Source organism: Salarias fasciatus, chromosome 19 (genome assembly GCF_902148845.1).
Source record: "Salarias fasciatus chromosome 19, fSalaFa1.1, whole genome shotgun sequence".
NCBI lineage: Eukaryota > Metazoa > Chordata > Actinopteri > Blenniiformes > Blenniidae > Salarias > Salarias fasciatus.
Window position 1 is genome coordinate 20,707,190 of NC_043763.1, and position 23,060 is coordinate 20,730,249.

The 23,060-nt window shown below is 45.2% G+C and overlaps 1 protein-coding gene across 4 annotated transcripts in view; it reads right to left on the minus strand.

Moving 5' to 3' along the window:
* The window catches only part of myt1lb (myelin transcription factor 1-like, b), a 122,594-nt gene extending 107,603 nt beyond the window's left edge, over positions 1 to 14,991 (minus strand). For 3 of the 4 annotated variants that reach the window (XM_030117689.1, XM_030117690.1, XM_030117687.1), the window contains exon 1: positions 14,131 to 14,779. The gene's annotated coding sequence lies outside the window, so the exon portion shown is untranslated. Of the gene's footprint in view, positions 1 to 14,130; positions 14,780 to 14,930 lie in introns of those variants that run through there. The other variant, XM_030117688.1, reaches the window with a different exon arrangement.
* Positions 14,992 to 23,060: the final 8,069 nt, after the last annotated feature.

The window sequence follows — 23,060 nt, forward strand, 5'->3', positions numbered from 1 at the left end:
TTTTAGTGTCTTGAACTTTACTTGTGACCGGTGAGGTTGTGATGCAAGATTTCGCAATAGAACAACTCTGAGCTAGGTTTTCTTTAAATTAATTTCTAGTCAACGATCCAACGTCTCCATTTCACCTAAACTACATAGTCTTTATTCAATACCTCCAATTAAATTGTGCTTTTTGAGTGCAGGACCTTATAATTTCTTTTACAATTGTGAATATCTTCAATTTAACCTTTGAATGGTTCAGAATTACAATAGCAATATTGGCAATTTGTAGTTGTGGGAGGAAGAAGAGGAGGGGCTAGCATGCATCTCAAAAACACTATGGCTGCTTTTATAACAAGAAATTAACACAAGCAAGTAAAATCAACAAAATCTGGTTTGACACGGGTAAAAAGCCATTTGAAATGAATACATTTTTATTCTGATAAATCATGATTCAATTTTAACAACAGCCCAACATAATTCAAAGTATCTACCTTATTATGAGGATACTTCTCAATTTTAGTTATAACAGCTTGGGAATAACAATAATAACCCAATGACACGCTGTATTTGTCGACATCTTGAAAACCCTCAAATTACAGCTCATAAAGGTTGAAATTTGATGAAAATTAAAGTAATTTTTAATAGATTTTCATGTCATCTTGTGTGCAGAGTGTGACGTAATCTCATCTGAAATAGTTGGCAATTTTAATAAAGGTGCGACATATCAAAATTAGTAATGCTAAATCTGTGCATTAGGTGGCAGTAATGAGTCACGATTATTTATTTTTAGCCCAGTTGAAATTTTTCTCACAGAGGAATCGCCGCTAATAGTACAAAAGGTTGGAATCAGAAATCAGCACAGACTGTGAAAACTCCTTGAATGAGCTTCTTACCTGTGCTGCTGCTCGCAGCTCAACGCTTAAACGCGTATCGTTACGAGGAGAGCACACAGGCACGCGCCCGCAACGCAGTCCGCCACAACAACAGATGGACTCACGTGCTCGCGGGTGTCCGCACAGACAAACAACAGCCACCCACACCCCGTCACGTTACCGCACGTCACTCAGAGCACACGGACGCCCACGCACGTATACAGCCCACTCTTCCTCGCCTCTGAGCAGTCGAGTCCGGTTACTACAAAGCCCACCAAGAGCTCTTTGCAGATCAAATAATCATGCCTTCCATCTGTTTCCATTTCTCTACATTAGCTTTGCGAAGGCGCCCTACAGACCCCCGTTAAGAAGTGCCGCAGCCATGGGTAAAATAATGATTCCTCTCTCTCAACCCCCTACTCCTCATTATCTCCATCCAAAGAGGATTCAATGATAGGGAGTAGATGTGGGCCAATTGCATGTTGGGTCCTCATACTGTTCCGTAATGCCGTCCTTCTGTGATTTTAAGCAGGGCTTGCTACATAATGTGCTTTTAATAGCAAGTGAATAGCTAGTTTGATGTTGTTATGGTATGAAATCTACAGCAGGCCGCGGTGGAACTGAAAAGCATTTTCCCTGAATCCGGTAGGAGTCTTTGTGATGTTGCCCTCCCACCTTTGCATCGTTTTTCCCCATCCCATTCTGAGCATATACGTTCTATTAGTCTGATCATCCGAGCCAGACTTTGCACTCAGAAATGACATGTTCAATTAATACGAGCGCCTGACCAGACATAACGCGTAAACTGTGGGATGGAAATGAATAAGTGAAAATAATATCACCATCTTCCTCATGCAGGGGGGAGGTGGGAAGCTGAGATCCAGCCTGTGAGGGTATGTGCCATCGCGCTTCGGATAAAGGGGGGTGGAGGGTGGTGTGTGCGTGTGTGTGTGTTTGGGGGGTGATTTTTGGTTCTCTGTTATGCAAGATGGAAATGAGTTTGCCACGCTTTGCTGCTGTAGCCAAGCTATTTTGGAAAACGGCTCACATCGGAAAACGCTGGGCCGAGCAGGAAAATTAGGTCAACTCGAGCGAGCGGGGCAGCGCCTTTATTTCGGGGGCGCGGTGAGGGCTAAGACTAAAGAACTATAAACGTGTAAGCGCTGTTTATTCAGGGCAGGAGCAGAGGGGAGAAGGGAGGGTGTGGTGGTGGGGGGTGAGCATGTGTGCACTGATTTGAGCGAAAAGGAACGGGATGCGGTGGAAGCCTCGCCGAGGCAGCAGCAAACAGGCGTTTTAACGGAGACCTGGCGATGACCCGAATGCATCGTGGCGAACAGGAGCGGGAAAACGCGAGGATCCGGCTCCGGGTACACGGCTTACAATTTCTTGCTGCATTTTGCAGCAGCTCGCGCTCCCACACTGTGACTTTTCCTTGTCTGTATGCAGGGACCGATGCTGACACAGAGGGTCTGATTTATTATGCATGGGACTGTGGGGCGCAACTGGGTGAGGGAGAATGAGGAACGACGGCGTCCTCCTTGTTAACGGTAAATATGTGAGCCGTCCCCCTCGTTAGCCGCCGAACTCAGATGAAGAAGGGGAGGCACAAACTTGTGCCGACCGACTCCCCCCTCCCTCCCCTCACTGTTAGATTTGAACTAATCATCCGGTAGGACAGGGAAAATCCTGTTACAGCGGCCGGGATAACAATGAAACAGATGCACTGCAGAGCAAAAATGATACAGAGGGAGGGCACAGAGGGAGGGAGGGTGGAGGGGGGCTAATTTTGGAGAAGACAGGAGGAAACAGAGAGAGAGAGATGGAGGGCAGAGAGAAAGAGACAGGCCAAGATAAAGGAAATAGCAGAGGGAGCAGAGGAAGGACAGACGGGCAGAGGGTACATGAGGAGAAACAGATCAACGGGAACTCAGTGTGTGTGTGTGTGTGTGTATGTGTGTGTGTGTGTGTGTGTGTGTGTGCGTGTGTGCGTGTCTTGGGTCGAGTCAGACTGAAGACCCAGAGGTGCCTCGTCAGCGGTTTCGGGGGGCTGCGTCTGAGAAGGCCTGCAGGTGGCAGGTGGATGTGCCCCACTGGGGGGGGGTTAGTTAGTCTACACCCACAGTGCATGAAAGAGACGTGAACATAACACGCGAGACTTTAGGTACATGTTGACTCTTGCGTTTCACACTTGGTAGATGATTTAACCGTGACGGCCCTCTGACACACATCTCTTTGTGTTGTTAGTCATAATGTACTACAGTGCTCCATGTAACTCAAGTAAATTTTATTTCCTACAGCTAATTTCTAATATCCAGGATGCTTGGACTATCTGTACGCTGTATTCAACAGATGTCTTTCCCATTTTCTGTATTTATAGGAAACAGACCAACATTTAAACCTTGGATAGCTGCCTTCACACATCCAGGTTGGTGAAAAAGATCCCCTGTATGTATATTGTTCTTCTGATAAATCTTGCATCCTGGCCACATTTCTCATCACATAAGGCCGACATATACAACAGTTACCCACTCTCCCGGAGTTGACTGCAAAGCTTCTAAAGACCAGCCTAAAAAGTGCCAAACAGACAGAAATGCTGCGACAATCAGGAGGAGAAGTGTCCTGCACAGAATTTCATTCTGTCGTCACATTCCTGACCTTTGGTTTCACAAAGTGGAAGTAATGTCCGTATCTCCAGCCGGTACATCACTCTGCCATGTGAACTCTTGCTGAGGTCAAGCAATTGACTGCACAAAAGCACGTGATAAGGTGCATGAAAGGCAATTTTCATAAAGACAACCAGTGACTCCAACTATAACTGCACTTTTGTGAAAAATCCAGGAAGTTCAGCCTCCAGCCAAAAACCACTACCCAACATGACATGGTATTTGGAAAGTAGGTTTTCTCCTTCCTGCGCTAAAACTATCCAGCCAATACCAGCCTCTAATAGGTTTGGCAATCCGGTGAACACATCAGTGAATCAGGACAGACTGAGTCCATTTCCTGTTGTTACCACTGTTGTTTTCATTTGTATTTAGGCCAGATTTTATTACTTTATTGCGCCTATTTGAAGTACTCTTTGGAATCTGCTGAACTTGAATTACACACCTGGTCTTTGATGGTTATATGAACTGTGCAAGAATGATTGAAGACATGCGTCTTGAATTGTGCATTACAAAGTTAATGCTCCCTGGTGAAGTTGACAGCTGCGTTTGGACAACTGAGACCGCGTATAACATGAAATGCTTCGAAACATGAGACGTTCACCACTTTCTGTAAAAGTTTACAGCTAACTGTAGACTCGACGAGCTTTTCCATCCTCAACAGAAAATCAGAAACACTTTCTGCAAACTATCAGGTCCTCAGCGATCCGGGCCACATCAAAACATTTTGACATTTCAGGACTTTTCCGTAATGCATCAACAAAATAGATTCTGTCTGTTTGCAGTGATCCCAGATGGATTCATAGCTCAATGACCAACAGGAGCAACTCAAAAAGTCACAAGAAGTGACGTCAGCAGCTATGCTAACAGCTGATTGACACGAGGGGCTAAGCTAACAAGCTACTAGCTGACCCAGCTAGCAAGTTCACGACCTCCTTCCCAGATGGAGAGTAGATTAAAATGCTCTGCATCCCCGTCAGAAGCAGAAAGTTGCTCATTCCAATACCAGCCGACAAGGGAGAAATCAGGTGGAATACACACTGAAAAAAACCTGCATCAGTCCTCTCCTCTCTGCTCGAGGCAGCCAGGTACAACAGACTGCTGAATGTTTCTTCATTTTCTTTTGCAGACTGTATAAATACTCAATAATGTCAAACTACACATTGTCAAAACAACATTTACAGTGTATATCGGAAACCTCTACAGAGCACCCAGGCCACTGCTGGGCATTGGTTGAGTGGCTCGTATCGTTGCCTGCCAACAACTCTCCAACTTGTATCGTTGATGTGGAGTTTGCATGTTCTCCCTGTGGTGTAATAAACCAAAGACATGCTTCTCAATAGGGCTGAGTGTCCGTCTTCTCTGGGCTAGCACTGCGTGGTGTTGACTCAAACTGAGTTCCAAGACTACTCATCTGGATAAACTGTGTACAGAATGGTGGTTTCTAAACTTTTTGCACTCCTGAGTCTGGACCCTCCTCCCCGATCGCTGTGGAACGTTATAGAAAGTTTCCCAGATCTGCTCTTGATTCTAAAAAGTGTTTTTTTTTTTTTCTTCTGTGCTGAAAATATAATTTTGACGATGACTTGACACTTGATGTGTTCACTAGTGACCCTTAAAGGGGTCCCAAGCTCTAGCTTGGGAACCACTGATGTAGAACACTTTCAAGCTGCACTCAAACCAAGTTTTATTTTATTTTTTTAACATACATATGTGATCATTATGATCACTTAAGGTAGCAGACGAGCCACTGTTGGACATTAATGACTATTTTCTCCTCCTCCTCAAGACTCTGAAGTAGAAACAAACACTTCTTTTCTTATCTTTGATGACATGCTGAGATTTTATCCTTTTGACTATATTTGATGGATTTGCTGATGACTGACCCTCTGTGACAGAAATGTCACTCCAAAAAGAGGCAACGCCAATTTGAAGCAATTGAAGCCGCTCGAAACGCACACAACAGAAACCCAGATTATCTCAACTAAAATGGCCTTTTCAATTCAAAGGGCCGTTCTGACACCCCTGTCGAATGGAACAGACTCAGAAGTGAGTGTTCTTAGTTGTTTGGGGCTTTTTTTTTTTTTATTGTTCGACACAATCCTTTCTGCATCTGAGTTTGATTTTTTGGAGCTACTCAAAGCTAGACATAAGCACTAAGTGGTCAAAATTGAATCCAAATCATTGTTTTCCCAAACAAAGGCTGTATGTTCACGAAACAAAGCTATTGATCGGCGCAGTGTTTCCAGCGACTCTCTGGAAGTGGCGCGCGCATGTCAATATTTATGCATCTATGTCTGTTTATGTTCCAACTGTTGAAAGCATGTTGCTTCAACTTGCCTATTTGCATGCATGTGTACACATACGCCTGCCCTCATCCGCACATTTGGTCCGGCACGCGCACGCGCGTGTGTGTGTGTGTGTTCGATGAGCCGTCAGTCCTAAAGAGGGGCTGCGCGGCTGTCATGCAATGACACCTCTCATTTGCTGCTGTCCTGTGAAGCGGAGCTGAAGGCAGAGGTCAGGCCACCCTCACAGAGACGCTGCGACTCAGAGCACATCATGTCTGCCTGCCTGCCTCCCAACGCGCGCACGCACACACACACACACACACACACACGCTCATGCATAAAACAATCAGAATACAGTTATTTGCATCCGCACAAACTTACGAACATAGACATGCTTGTTGAAGCTTGTTTGAATTTTCAATTTGAATGAATGTTTGCGGCTCGGCGCTCAACTTTACCGAGACAAACCAACACGTCGTCAGAGCGAAGTCTCAGGCAGTACATTTCAACTCACTTCCAAATATTACATATATTTCTCTCACCCTCTGAAAGACTAGTAAGTTAAGATGGAATGGCAAAGTTAATTCAAAAAGGCAATGATTGGTTTAATCACTTGAAATTATTGGTCAGGTCTAGCAGGTTTAGTCAATCTCAAGTAGGACGTGACAACATATAAATATCTAGAATCCCAAACATCCATCTATTTTTTAGTGCAACAAAGTATTAATTTATCATTAAGAAAATCACATTTCATTTATTATTGTTTACATAATATGACAAACCCGAAATCTGAATGAGAGAACTGCAATTCCAACAATACCTTGCCTCACTTCATCATGTGTTTAACAGCTTTCAGATCACAGATTTATTACAATATGCACATCTCCAAAGGCAGAAAACATCTGGCCACAAGTTTGCTGGAACTCAAAAATATAGTAGGCCAGTTCATCAACATACGTGGTTTATTATTGTCAAAAGCAGGCGTCCTTTTGTATTATTCATGATGACCCAACTACAAAAATTAACAAATATACAAACACAGAGTGACAAATATGAAGCAACAAATTGTATTAAAAGCTTTAGCATCAATAATATCCAGTTCTATCTGAGTGTGGTGGCTGAATTATACAGATAATAATGTGCAGACAGCTGTGGAGTTACACTTGCTGTGTTTTTAACATCGGGACCTCCATGAAACCCGCGCGTGAGTAGACCTGTAATACGCCCGCTCAATGCAATGCTACATTCAATATTCAACTCTTCCCTCAACACCTCCAGACTCCCCCTCACCCCCTCACCCCCCCGAGCTCCTGTCGGCCGTCCGTTCGTCTGGACCAGTGTCACATGCCGTCATCAATTACCCATTAGACAGTGTAATATTCACCCAATATTGCCCGTGTGTGACTGGGTGATTTTCGAGTGATCAAAACCGACAAATCTGATTTACAGAGCTCGCATAAATAAGGAGAATGTGCCCTCCCTGATTGCCCTGTTGAATAATGGATGCCTGTTTGGTAATCATTTTCCAATATCTCACCACTCTGCCATACACTGTCCTGGCTCCTCTCTTTTTTTTTCCTTCCAGTTTTCTTTGTCTCTGTTCAGATCCGTCTCAAAGCGGTTGCTGAATTTAGGTTTTTGGCCCCAAATCAGGCTCTCTGCCTCTTCGACCCCTCAAATCTGGGGAGTTACTTGATCTTCCAGTAATGACGCTACAATGATCGCGTCATTACTGAGGAGGCGGGTGTTGTTGTGATAGAAACATTTCCTTTTTCTGATTCATCTTTTCATTGTTTCGAGAAACAAAATGTCAACAGGTGCCAGCATTGCTGCTGATTCAAGTGTAAAAGTTTTGCAGAGAGCCCAAACAGGAGCAGGAAATAAAATACACTTCATTAGTCCGATTACTTTTTACAGGAACGCAGGTATAACGGAGCAGAACTGCCAAAGGTTGATCTGAGCTCTTTAAAATTAACATCTTTTCAGCTTATTACGTCCATCAAAATAAGATGAACGGAAGGATTATTTTTGTCTTCATTTGATCAAAATTCTGCATCACAAATGTGAACGATAGTGAAAACAGAGCTCATCATTCATTGTTCGATTCCAAATCTTGATGGACAGGATGTGCAACTTCCCGAACAAGCAAGAATTAGGATCCGTTCTCTTCCGCGCCCGCGCCCCCCCCCCCCCCCCACCCCACTTTGATTGTTGCGTGGGAAGAACAGACGACGACGGGCCACAGAAATCACTCCACGGAAGGTTTGGCTGAAGGCACGGCTGCCTGAAGTGCCTGTGCACCTACTTCACCGTTCTATCAGGGTCTGCTTACGCAGCCTTCACAAAACGGAGCGCTGAAACTAATTGTAATCACATGACAAAAACACAAACACTCCTCAAGGTCAGTGCTTTGATGATATCGTAGCAGCACTCCAAACAGCTGCTCCTCGGCTCTTTGTAATATTCTTCCAAGGCACATTTGTGCCTCTAATGGGAAAAGGCCAAACCAGGTTATGAAAATCCTTATTTACAGCTAGCAGGCGGGTTGTGTGAAGTAGGTCACAGCAGCTCCTGAAATGGAACGAACCTCGCTCAGACCGTTTAGTACTTTTCTTGTGAATGCTCGCCGACTTACAATGACACTGGAGGAATAGACACAAACACACCGTTTCCACTCCTGCTCGGTAAGACTGTCTACGGTTAAAAAAAAAAAAAGTGTCTGAGAACTGTGGGAAAGTCCAGCTTTTTACCTCATGGAATCGACAGAAACAGCTGAAGGCTGGTGAATACAGCATCAGCGGATGTTGACGGGGATCCACTAGCTGTACGTCCAGCACATCCTCCGTCTGTCCTCTAATGTCCGATCATGAGCAGCTGCAGAGCCGCACGGCTCGGTATTAGTCAGGATGCTGCCTCGCAGCACGTGATCCCGCCGGCCCCGCAGATCAGCCAGGTTAATATAAAGCTACTGCGGCCCAGGCAGCCACTTTATGCTCATCATCATATACTCAGACATTTGCAACTTATACAATATGTCAGACAGTTGTGGATAGGTGTGGGGGCCAGCGTCGTCCCCTGGGGTGATGGATGCCTGTGGGAGGCTGTTATGCCACAAGGTGAAAATGTCCATTAATCAGCCGCACTTCCTCCACTGCCTTGGCTTTCCCATTACCAGCGCACTCCAAGCAGCCTGATTGGTTTTTAATTGGCCTGCCCGCCAGGAGATAGATCACGTTTTCCCCGAGGAAAGGCACGGAAGCGTGTGTGTGTGTGTGTGTGTGTATGTGTGTGTCTGCGTTTGAGTGTGATGGGGGGCACCCATGCTATCTCCGCAGGAATACCCACACCGAAACTCTGTACTTCATGCCTTCTCTGAACCTGCTGCACACGTGGGACAGACAGCGATTCCAGGGTGGTGACCTGTGAGATGGAACATTATTGCTTTTACAGTAATAAGTGGTGCAACACTCCTCCATTGGATTTCAGGGATGATTTCTGTACAATTTTTTGCAGAGACACTGCAGCACAAATGACATTGCTGTTGCCATATCCTAAAAACCGCTTCCTAACACCCTCCCTTATGGTATTTAGGAGCCTTCTGCAACGTTTAATGAAAGTAACTGGCAATGTGATAAATATCACAAGACAGGAGTTACATTTCAGTACTTAACATGCTCTGTGTTTTCTGGATTTTTGAATGTTCTCAGGATCATATATTGTGGAAACACAGTAAACTTTTCACTTAGGAGTTCTATGCTTTGAATTTGACTGAATTTGTATATGTGTTGTGTAACTGTTGTCATGGAAAAATATACTGTTTGGAAATAAAGCTTATTGCTTTGCTGGAAATGATGTTCCCATGGACACTGAACCCAGTTTTAATACTGATTAATATTCACACCCTTCAGTTATTTATTTTAATCACAATTCTCAAAAAATCAAAAAGAAACAAATGACAGTGGGGAAAGGAATTTTCAGTTCTGGTGCTTGCTCCCTATCTTTACGATATCTCAGTGTGCTGGTATGCTGAAACTAACAGAAGAAATTCAAATGAAAAATCTGATTTTAACTGGAATAAATCAGACAATACAATATCATGCTCACAGGAATCGGAAATATTTTTTTCCTGGAATTAAACTAAAACCATATTACACAATCTGAATTCCTGTCAGGACTGTAAACATCCACTGAAATACAGTCTGAAAATGTCAAGTTTTTTTTTTTCTTTTTTTTTTTATGTTCTACCACTAATCATGAATTTTCCTCCTGACTGATGAATGTCCTGCAATTAATGGGCTGCAGAAGCAAGCCCAGCAGGAGAGCATGTGTGAAGGACACGGGAGCAGCTACATCTTACACTGAGTAGATGTCAGTATTGACGATGTGTCTGCTCAAATAGATCAATCCCTCCCTCCGCCCCGGCCTGACCACGTCATTGAGACTGATTGGAAGACCGCATCGATTCCCCCGCGTTATCTTCGCCCAGGTTCACAAAGCTACGCTCCCGCGTTGCGACGGCGGGCCGATCCCCGCCGGCGCCCGCAGCCGTTACTGAGGGAGCGGCGAAAATTCATACTTGTGACGAAAGGTTTGAATTAATTCCAGCTGCTGCCTGATCAATTTGTGTCACGCTGTGATTTATCGTACGGGTGAGGCGGCACACGAGCCTCGGCGGCGAGCGAAAATTAAGTGCAGGACAGCACTTCTGTAGGTGCTGCGAGTCAAGGGCGGGCTGTGTTGGAAGGCCAGCCTGTAAGCCTGTCTTAGCCTTCACCGCGGGGAGAGAGGGTCACCCGCTCTGTGCAGGGGAGATATGCTGCTGTGGAGCTGCCAGCAGCTCAGTCTGCTCTCAGCTGCCGCCTGCAGCAGCCGGGCTGCTTCACAGAGGCGCCGCGCTGCTTTCAGAGTGTTTACAGGGAGGCGATGGCAGGTGAAAGCCTCAACTTTCAGTTGGCCACAATCATTCAGAAAAATAGTTCCATGTTTTATTATCACTCATTTAAATAGCAAGTTTTTACTGCATTCACTCATTAATACTCAACCTTAGACATACAAAAAAAAAAAAAACAACTGCAAGGTGCTTGAACACCATTCATGTCTTCTCGAAATTTGTAGTTCACACTTCGACAAATGTTCACTGCAAGACTGGGAACCGAAGCACCAACACTTCTATCCAAGCCACTACCGCCATTGTCTGGTATCGACTAAAACCAGCCCAAATGCAGAAGCAGTGTCTGGCTTCGTAACGAGTTAAATGGCAGCCATAAAACCTGGGCTTCAGTTCCAATCAATCTGACATCACTTTGTAAAATCTATGCTCTTGTTCTTGTCAGTTAGATTTTAATCATACTATTTATTTATGTGATTCATGTAAGGAATGTATCTCGATTTATTCTATCAACTTGTGATTTGAAGTTATTCATTTGCTGATTTACTTCAATTCACAGACGTGCCATGAAGAAGCTTCTTCACCTGCATCAAAGATTATGCAACAGAAATTCCAAACAGCGGCTGCCTACTACAAACAATCAAATCTGAACGAAACTTGGTTCAATAACTGTTGAAGATTTTGTTTGTTCACATCAAATCATAAAATTTCAAGCTTATTTTAACAAGTTTCATTTATATTACTTGCTTTATCTGGTTTCACCACAATTACTTTGACGCTGCTGACGGCGCCACATCAGGACAATTAAAAGCATTTGATGTAATTTACTTTAATTCAATTTTTTTCCCTAAAATTGTTAAATTTGCAGTACAACAGTCCATGTGCTGTATATTTACGCCTTGTGTAATCCACAGTGGTCGTATGTGAAGACCGGCGGCTCACGCAGACAGTGGGGCATTAATGCTGAGTCATGCTACATGCCGCCGACCCAGCCACTCAACATGGAGGGAAACATTAGCGCAAGGCTGCACCACAGGCAGCCCACCCCTTGCAGGAAGGGGGGAAGGTGGGGGGGGGGGATCCCCAGGAGGCTTTTTTGCTGCTCATTCATTAAGCTGCATGAGGATGAGGGGACACAGAGTATCTCCCACGCACGGCTGGAGCGCAGACCCCCACCCATTCATCCACTTCGCCGTGTGGTTACATGTGTTTTTTAACCAGTTGTGGTCACACTGGGATGCGCTGAGCTTGTTAATATGTTATCTTAACCATTTGGCGGATTATTTTTACTGCGTTATTGTATGCTGATGACTGGCTTATTGGGAACGCACACTACATTTTTAATTGCTAGAGCAAAACCAAGCGCATGTCTCACACTGAATACCGGGGCACACTGTGCAAAACAAGTGGCAGATTTCAGCGTTCTAGACAACTTTGTGAACTTCTATAAAGGCAAAGTGTGAGATGTGACTGTATATGTACGTGTTTTTAGAGAAAACCCGCCTGAAGACGGTTACTTGTGTGTTTGTGTCATGATAAAAAGGAAAGCTTTCAGGCTTAACTTTTCATACTTCATACATTTGACTGTGATTACAGTGGCTGTGAGTTTTTGCAACATTGCAGTACTGTATTTATATGTGTCAACAAGAGTGAAATACAGGAGCAGATGTTGAGTACAGGGTGGAGGAATATAGCTGCCACACATTACAGCGCCGTACATCTTATGGCCTCGCAGTCCATATTCAGCAATCCCATCAACACCCAATTTCCTCTCCGATTCAGCTCTGACGAGACTGTTGTGATTACCAGGGGGCTGCCTTCTCTGACTTTCACACCGGAGCGAGCGGAAGGGAGAGAGGGAGACGGGGAGGGAGAGGAGAGGCGGCGGAGGGGAAGGCGAGAGGGAGGAGGGTGTTCCAGCGACGCTGGTCTCAGTCAGACCCAGGTAGCGTGCTTTCCCTCTATAATTTAATCACATTCAGCTGTCTCCCTGTCCTCGGCTCGCTCGGCAAAGCACATCAGGCGCCGCCGTGGCACACACACACACTGAGACACACACACACACACACACACACACACAGACACAGACACTGCTCTCCCTCTTAACAGGCGAGACATCTCCTTCCTCTCGCAGCTTAGGGAACATCCCTGGGAACATGGCTTCACCTCGTCCCGAGCAGCTTGTCTCCAACGCCTCGGCAAAGTGACACAAAACCTCCGTGAGGAAAACCGGACTCCACGCAGGAGCCGGGGAAGCTGGCCCCTGTGCGAGGAAACTACTGAGGTAACTGGGAAACGCAGAAGAGAGCGAGGAGAGCAGTGCTGGACCGAATCTGTGGCCAGTAAACTGTGACAGTGACAGTGTGTGGCGGCGAGGCTTTCATTAGGTAGCTTCAGCTCTTGTCATGGAAATGTTGAAAGCACCTAGCATGGGGAAACACGCTGTCACCACTCCTTACAGCATCTCTCCAGATGTGTCCAAACATTGTCTCCATCATTTGTTGACATGCAGAAACACTCACGGTGACACACTTTGGGCCGACGGAGAGGAGGCACACTTTTTGTGTGCGAGCTTTGTTTGCCTTGACAGAATGAAGCATGTTGCAGTGCATCTGCCTTCTGCTGTGTGCATACAGTACGAGCCACCCACGGGACACACACAAACTCACAACAACAACAACAACAACAGCAGCATCTGCATTGTTTCTTCTTAGATGTGATCCTAGAAAAACAACTTGATTTGCAGGATGATATCCGGACTGAAGCGACTGATGTGACTCTCCAGCAGCTCTTCTCCAACTTCACATTCTTCCTGCCTGAGTCTCCATTTCCACTGCTTCTCACGGTTTTCTGGCAGTCACAACAGTGACACACCTCACAGTGCACGGGAAAGTTGAAAAGTAAAGGAGAAACGGCATAACTTCTTCATTCAGCACAAATGATTCACATTTTCTTGTGAGAACAAAGTGTGTGACTGTTGGATAAAAGCACGGTCCTGACAGAAGGTCTTCAGCTCAAGTTTGAAGTAAAGCCGGATCCAAAACTTGTGGAACAAACTTTTAAATGGGCGTCTCCATGAGCCTGCTCCTCTCACACTGACAGCCTCTTTCTGGCAACAAGAACTAATCGAATCCACCTGCAGTCAGGCTGATATCGACTAAAGGAAGTGTAAGAAGCAGAACATAACGGATTCCTCACCCGAGCTAACAATAATAAAGTATCCTCACTGTGTCTGTCACTTCCTCACTGCAGCAGCAGCACGTCTCACAAATAAAGCCATCTAAACAATAGAAGAGTACAGCAACTGACAGGAGGAAAACTGAGCAGGACTGAGCCAACAATGCACAAAAGCTGCACCTTTGCACGTCCCGGACGCCGCCGGTGAACGGAAAAGCAAAGACAAAAGATTCCGCAAACAAGTCCAAGTTACCTACCAAGTGCAGTCTTCTCTTTAAACTTTTCCTCCCGCTCTCCACAACGAGCCTCCTCTCCTATTTTCGCTCTTTTCTTGCCCCCTCTTTATTTCTCTCCCTTACTCTCGCCGCGCTCACTGCAAAGTTCTGCTCTCCTCCCGCATGCAAATCATTTTTACGACTTGAGAGATGACTGGGAACGAGGGAAGGAGGGGAGTGAGAGAGAGCGGAGGGAGAAAGGATGACAGTGAGGAGGGAGGGGGGGGTGGGTGGAGGAGTGGAGATAATGGTTGGGAGGCAGACGACCAATGGGCCCGGAGCCTAATGGAAAAAAAAAAAAAAGGGAATCAGGACACACCAATGAGGCGCAGCCTGGAGAGAGAGAGAGGGAGAGAGAGAGAGAGAGAGAGAGAGAGAGAGAGAGAGAGAGAGAGAGAGAGGAAAGAAAGAGGCGAGAGGAAAAGGGATGGCGAGAGCGCAGTCGGTGAGGAGACGGTCGTAACGCAGACGGAGAGAGACACTGAGGGAGAGAGAAAGCACGCACTGAGAGAAATAGAGAGAAGAGAGAGAGGAGGGGGAGAGAGAGAGAGAGAGAGAGAGATGTGCGTAGTGGATGTGCACGGTAGGTGGAGAGAGGCGAGAGAATCCCAGGCGAGATGGAGAGACTGCAGATCAGAGAGGAGCGCTGAGAGAAAGAAAAGCTCCCAGAAGGAGAGAGAGAGGAGGTGGGGGGGTGCAATAGAGAGAGAGAGAGAGAGAGAGAGAGAGGAAGAAGGAGGGAGGGAGGGAGAGACAGGAGTGGAGGAAGGATGCTGACTTACCCGGGTACCGCTTGTGGCATCCTCCACACAGCCGCCTGGCGGGCTCCAACACACACATGCACATGCAACCCACCCAGCGATAGAGGCGCGCGCCGCGCTGCCGCCGAGACTAACCAATAGCAAAAACAACAAAGGAGAGGACTGCCAAAGCCGACTGGTATACCCTAAAGCAATTGTGTGTGTGTCAGGGAGAGAGGCTGGGGGTGTGTATGAGCATGTGTTTGTGCTGTGGAGGAGAGGGAGAGACAATCGAAGGAGGCTAAAAAGCTCCCTCTCCTTTCCTTCTTCCTACAAGAAGCTCCCCTCCTTCCTCCCTCTATCTGTGCATCTCCCTCTGAATACTCTGCATGTATGTCCTCCAACACTCAATATGTTCCCCGTCTCCCTCCCATGCTCTCTTGCTCGCTCTCTCCTTCCCTCTCTCGCTCTCTCTGCCTGCTAATGTGCCCTCCCTTTCCCTCTTCCTCCTCTTCCCCTCTTATACATTTATTCAGGGCTGCAGACTGTCTGCTCCCAGAGTCAGTTCTTCCCACGGGCCCCGGGTAAGAGATGGAGGGGAGGGAGGGCAGGGGAACGGAGGCGGGGGGGGGGGATGATAGTGAGCCATGTGGAACATGTGCGCTGCATTTATTTCAAATGGGAGAGACACAAATTTTTGCCTTTAGAAGAAGAAGAAAAAAAAAAAAAAGCTCTCACTCGTGGCTGGGTGTGCATTATTTGGCCTGGGATCACTCAGAGGAGAGCCGAGAGAGACGCACAGGATGCAAACTTAAAGGGAAGTCTCAGGCTGACGCTGGCTTTGCTGTTAATTAACGCCTTTTTTTTCCCTTCTTTCTTTCTTGCCTTATTTTTTTTTTTTTTTTTTTTTTTTACCCCCACCGTTCCAGGCGTCGAGGCTGGCTGAGCACCAGAATTAAGAGTGTGGAGAAGATGAATGAGTATTGAAACAGGCTAGCTGCAGCCATGTGTTCGGTGATGTGCGCCGCCGCTCCCAAACAGGAGACAGTGTTTACAATATAATCATGTTCGCGCCATAAAAGAGGGTGACATTCATGTGCACTCTTGTGTGAATGAAAATGGGAATAACAACACGATGATTTCCATATTTACCCAGATATGCAAACACAGAGAATGCTAATTTGATCCCTCAGACATCATCATAATTAGATTATAAATTAGGTTCATTTCTTACCGGACAAGAGGTGCTAATTCATTCACCGCCCCCCCCCCCCCCCACCACACACCCCCACCCCAGCGGGATACACTGTAAAAAGTGTAATATGAGGTTCAAGCTACCATGACGGAGTTTCCTCAAGTATATAGTTGATCCAACTAAATTTTTCAAACAACTTATTTTAGGTTCGAGTTCACTGGTTTGTGTTTAGTAATAAAGGTTTTGCCAACTTAATTTGTCTTGTTTTATCTGAGAAAAGGTTGAGTTTTTTTTTTTTAAATTGGCTATACCTCTGCCCACCCGAACACTTTGTTTTAAGTTCAAGAAAAGTTAAATACACTTTTTGTGCAAGCTTCCAACATTTCAAATGAGCGTGTCAAACAAAAGGCCCGTGAATCAAAACCGGCCTGCAAGAGGCCCTGATTCATCCCACCAAACAAATTAGAATATTTTCAAAGAAAACACTGATTTCTTTTTTCTTAAACAACTTTCAAGTGGACAAAACACAACGTTGAGACCTGAGCTGATATACTGGTGATGCTGGAGTGAAGAAAATCAACCTTTTTGCTATCAAACTCGCCTCAAGGCCATGCTGTCAGGGTGAGTTTGTAAAAACAACCACAACGCAACAGCTGTAGCAGAAGCTGTTTGGACATTTCATTGTATTTTGCACAAGAACGCATCTGTATACATTTTATGTAGCAATTGTTTGGTTTTGTGAAAATATGTACATTTTTATCAGGCATACTCTATGCCACAATAATGGCAAAAAAAAAAAAAGAACATCAAAGTTTAGGCCAATTTATTTTTAAAGTTTTAGCACAAATTAAAATAAATTCACAAGTGTTGGATTTACTCAATTTAGATGGTTTTGTATTTAGAAATTAACGCATTTCCAATGTCTGTTGCCATCGGGACAAAGACTTGCTGACAAATCTAAACGTTTATATATAAGTTTTAGCAATAGCGCTTATCGTTAAAAATTGCAATTTCAGCTTTACTCAGTTTCAAGTTTCATAAACTCAATTATCAGACAAAATATATAAGCATTGGAATGTAACTTTAATAATACAGATTATCGGTTTTCACGGTAGACGGGCATTTTGATAAGAGGGGGGAACATTTTGTCCTCAAAGCTGTCATTTCAGAAGCAGGAAAAAATGGCGAACATGAAGAATTGAGCGCGCTTGACAGGCACCAGATTGTGATGGATCAGAGCCTCTCCAAACCTGCAGGAGCTGTGGCGTGTTCCTGTCTGCAGTGGTCAGTATCTATCAAAAGTGCCAATGTCCAGGGAAGGAAAAAGCTGTGAACCGGAAACAGGGTCACCAATCGCCAAGGTTTCATCATGCGTGTCCTCTGAAGACCCCGCGTGGAGAATTCCAGGACTTCAACGCTCTCTACTGAGAGAGGAGCTGATAGCAAGAAGGTTGCTTTTCTTCACGCCAGCCTCACCGGTATCTCAGCTCAGGTCTCAGTGAAGTGATTGTAACTCAAATATGTTTAAAAAAAACCCAATGTTTTCTTTTCAGTTTGTACAGTTTGTTAGTTAATTTGGTGGGCCAGACTGGAGGCTCCTGCAGGCCGATTTTAGTCCACAAGCCTTATGTTTGACACCCCTGGTCAAGACTGTATTTGCTGCAAAATGAGGATCGACCCAATATCAAGCAGGTAGTTTTAATGTTGAGGCTGATAGATGTATATGTTAACCACTTTAGACACTTGCACCTGTTGAAGGCTCTTTTCCACCAATAACTCATTTTCTTGGCAGAACGGTGCTGGCACGTCGCTGCAGAGCTCTAAAGTTTGGCTGCTTTCTAGAAAAGTGCCGGTGTCATCACGGGTACTTTTTGTGTCCGAAAACTAATCATATTAACAGCTTTTAACATCATTAGCAGCCCGACGACACGGCGAACAGAAAAGCTTACAATGCCTGAGGTGATACCGGGGAAACGCTCGCCAGCGGGAGCGCTAAGTGTTCGCTTCGCCTCATTTCTGGGCATGCCAGGGCGGTGAGAGCCTGGACAGGGGGTGGGACCATTTCTCTGAAAGCTGGAGAGCTTATTGAGATGAACTGGACAGAAGCTGCGAGCACTCGGTGGACACGGGCCTTAACTCAACATCGATAATCAGCCAGGTTAAACTTCACTGCATCGCCTGGTTTTTTTTTTTTTTTTTTTTCTTTCTTTCAACAGTGAAGGTTGAGCTGAAAATGCAGCAGTTCAATCCCAGCAGAGGAGAATACCGGGGACTTCTCATATGACAGAGACAAGCAATAACATTTTCAAATAAATTCATGTTTGCACATAAATATTCAGAACAGCGTGGAGGACTATGCCGTGCTCCTCAAATCCGGAATGAATGTATATGAGGCGCATTGTTTTGATCCCCCACATCACGGTAAACAAATCAAATGCCATACAGCAGTATTTTACAGAACCAACAAGCAACGCTCACTCTCCAACAATGCTGCCAGGCAAGCTGAGGAAGGCATGATAAGTACTCTGGTGGGTTGGGACGCGGCTGCCCTCGGGGCGTTCAGCGTTACCAAATTCAAATTCTTATTTGGCTATGTTAATGCCAATCAAGCGCAATTAATTTGCCCAACGCTCTAAAACAAATAAACAATAAGGTTAGAAATGCGCACGCGAGGCAGGAGAAGCGCTGGTAATTTGAAGAGTCATCACAACATTAGGAACACTAGCCGGAAATCAATGTAGAAGCATTTATTGTATTACGATGCTCACTCACATGTGTCAGGATGGAAGCAGAAGTCTCAATAATACAGCAGTGTGGTTCTGACTGTTAAGGCCTGCATGTGAACGTGCTTTGCAAAGCGCCGGATTCCCCTTGGTTGAATTACAAAGTGAATAAAACTGTGGTTAAAATGCATGAAAAAAAGCCAAAGTTGATCACATTTGGGTGTTTTTGAATGCCAGACTTGTGACAGTCTTCTGCGGCAAAAAAGTTCGACTACTGATTATCTTTTACGAGAAGGGTTACTTCAGGTCCACATTATCATGTTCTTTCTGCTTCACACAATGTTTTTTTTTTCCTTGTCTTTTTTTTTGAATGTGAAACATCTGAATGGGAGTTTTTCTACCACATAAATGCTACTGGAATCCTCACTCACTGACATCTCAATTTGTCAGAAGCAAATTATAACATTTCATTGATGTCTGCTGGTTCCTGCTCTTACCTGATGGTCCTTGCTTCGAATACACCTTTTCATATGCTCGCCCACGAACACATCAAAAACCTTACAGCATTCACATTAAATGAAAGAAGAACTGTGCCTGTCTGTATACGTTTTTTTTTTTTTTTTTTGCCACACAGAGTGACCCCCCTCTGGAATTGCTTTTGCTCCTCATTAATAAATTGAAATTCCTGCACATGGCTAACAGAATCAATGCACAACTGCTCACCACCAGTCCAACCCAATTAAGCTCCTATGAGGCAACGCCGCGGCCGTGATCGTCTGCAGTGAGGCTGCTGCAGCCCGTGCAGCGCAGGATGTCTGCGGAGTCGCAGTGATGGACAGTTCCCGGTGCTGAAACCCATCCACATCCTCACAGGGGCCAGGAGACAGAGGCGTGGGAAATTCACAGCTGACATTTTGACTAGTCGCAGTTGGGGAAGCAAAAATCTATTAATGATAGCTGCACCCCACTTAGGGGACGTCCTGCTTTAGTACGCGCTCGTTCACCGTCATGGCTTACTGGGGTACTTAATGGAACTGAGCTGTCAGGATTTACCCCTGAGCTGGGACGAGTCAGAACGTCTGCAGAGGAACAGGGTCTACGATGGACCTGAAATAAAGGAACAGCGACAAAAAAGGATTTACTTGAGATATTTACTTGAGATGGCATCCACTGAGTATTGACCACATTCTGTATAACCAGCATGAGCTTTTTTTTTTGTAACGCTGAGAACTACGTAGTTGACCATAATATTTTATTTCACCCAGATCTATGCACGTCTACTTCAGGAAATAATTTTGAAGACCTACCTATCAGCTAAATCTATCAGCTAAATCTCTACCCCGTTTGTGTACACTGAGCCAGATAACAAACTTCACACGCTGTTATATTAGTATAAGTGATCACCGTATCACCACCAAGCTCCACAGCACTGTTTTCCTTTGCGGCATCCGAAAGGACATGAAGATGACTTCTCATGATTAAATGAGGTTAAAAGTTTCTTGACAAGACATTTGTGGTAACTGCGCTGTACAAAGTGGCAAGTCTTTACTTCTCAACCCTCTCAGAGTAAACTGGAAAACCTCATTCACATTTTAAAACTACAACAACAACAACGGGGGAAGAAACGGCACACAGTTTGAACTCAACAGTTAACTCATGACCTTGAAAACAATCTCAACTTTGGGTCCACTTACTTTCTTGTTTCTGCAGCTTTTAACAACCGAGAAGACTTAATCTGCCGTTGAAGACTGTGTGATTGGGTTTAAAGCTAATTAAGCGGGCCTTTAGTTCAGACTGCTTTGTCATCCATTGCTCAAGAATAAATGTCAGGCTCAATTTTCAGGTCAACTTCAAAGGAAACACTAAAAACACACTGGACCGCGTTACGCTTAAATAAAGCCAAATAAAAATAAAGGGATTGAAGGTATCACTGACAGGTTAACAACCGAGCCTATAATATCCCAAATCGGCTTGTCGTGTTTTGATCTTAGATGAGATCTTCAAATAAATTGGTCACATGAAATTACGGCACTTTAGCTACTTCTCTCCAACTTTAAAAACATTTAATAGCCCACACAGCTCCTGCTTACGGAGTGCACTTATACACGAGTGTATTTACAATTTCATGGCGTGACAGAGTGAGACGAAATGAAGGGAAACCCAGAAAGCTGCAGCGCGTATGGATGAGGCATGGGAGACGGATGCTGTGGAGGTTAGGGGGGGGGTTGATGCTGCAGAGTGGAAGGAAGCCAGTGCCAGCCAGCCAGAGGAGGGGGAGGAAGACAATCTGTGTGTTTTGGGACTTGAGATGATAGCGTGGGAGAAGGTGAAGGCTTGTTGTTCGGTGGGATCGAGGGAGAAGAGCGAGGGGGGGAGTAGGAGGAGGAGGAAGAGGAAGAAGAGAAGGAGAGATGTATAAGGGAGGAGAGGTTGTATTGCCGTCGTATTGGGAGCAAGGGAGAGGAGGAATAACAAGCGTCAGCCCACTTATGTACAGTGAGAGACACACACACAGACACACACACAGACACACACACACACACACACGCACACAGACACACGCACACACACACACGCACACACACACACACTTGGGTCTTTGGAATGAGATGACAAATGTGCCAGACATGAAAGACCAGAGCGCACACAAACCCACAGGGATTCTCTTTACCTGCATACACACATAAACGCAACCATGGTTTCAGATGACACACACACACATAAACACACACGTACAGCGGTAGTTGTGAAGCTCGCTCGTTGACATAATATATTAGCATATATAACATACAAGCTTATCCACTGGAGAAGAAAAAAAAAAAAAACGTAATCCTCTCTCCGACCCGCTGACCTTTACTTAAATGGAACTTCACACAGACAAACCACATCTTGACAATTTCCAGAACAACAGTGTCCGCAATGCAGGTCAGGCACCATAGCTGTACTGTTAAAGAAACATTCACACATGGTTTTTAATGCTGTACTTGTGAGGACTCCGCTTCTGAACTGAGTTGTTAGCCATCAAACTTACCGCAGTCTCATGCAGCATAAATGCTGAGTTAACCCTTCATTTAACATCCCTGTTGAATTCTTGGTCGTTACTATCCTCTCAGGTGTGCGCACACACAATGTCTCACATAAAAAGTGACCGTATTACTTGAGAAGCTTTGGGATTAGTCAAAACGGAAGTGCAGAAGTGCTGCTTGTGTCTCACTTGCAGATTCTGTTATTTCAGCTCCCCTCCAGAAGTCTAGAGGAGTCAAAGCTCCAGCAGCGTTTGGTGAGTTACCAAGCTAAGCTCATTCCACAGACATGAAGATAAAAGTCGACTATCACTTCTCATGGCTCAACTTACAGGAGCTCACCAAAATTACACAATGTCAGAGCCTATCCCTGCAATCTCAAGGCTACGATAATGACAGACAACCACAAACACACCTGGTGGCTGAAGCTGGGGTCCAAAGCCCACACAACCACAGGAGGCACATGCAAACTTTAAATAAAGAGCCCCATCAGCCATGTACCGTCCTGCTGGTACACACTGTGCAAAGACTCAAACGAGTTAAACACAACTTGGGCAATATGTACGCTATAGCTTCAAATGCCAATAGACTTGAAAAACATTGCCGGACGAGCACCCACATGGGCACAACTATGTTCTGCAATTATATGCACCCACACACAACATCGCTACACGCAGTCATGATGGTGGGAGCTTACACAAACACACACACACGCATACACACACGTGCACACACGCAAGCATGCGCTTATGTAAATTCAAAAGCATCCGCACGAGAACAAAGGCATGGCAAGAGGGCATACATAAACATTACATGTCCATGCATTATGCAGACACATGCACACATCCGGGCTCCGATAGACACTCAAGCACACACACACACACACACACCCCATTTACCTCATTCATGGAGGTAAGACCACGCATCATTTCACCCCTTCACTCTTTCTCCCTGTCTCTCTCTCTCTCTCTAGTCCCCAAATCCATGGCATATGACCTTCTGTGGGACAGATAAAGAATGTGCTTATCAGTCATGCAAATGAGGCTGAATTCATTTTCCACAACAGATGGCCCCATAGATAATGATGATGGAGGAGAGAAAATTAAATGTCTCTCGCTCGGTGACCATGGCAACCGCGCCTCTGCGGCGTAATATCAATAATAAGTGTGCCGCATAATAAGGTTGTCAGTCCTGTGAATCAAAACCTCCCATGATGGGATAGGCCAGCACA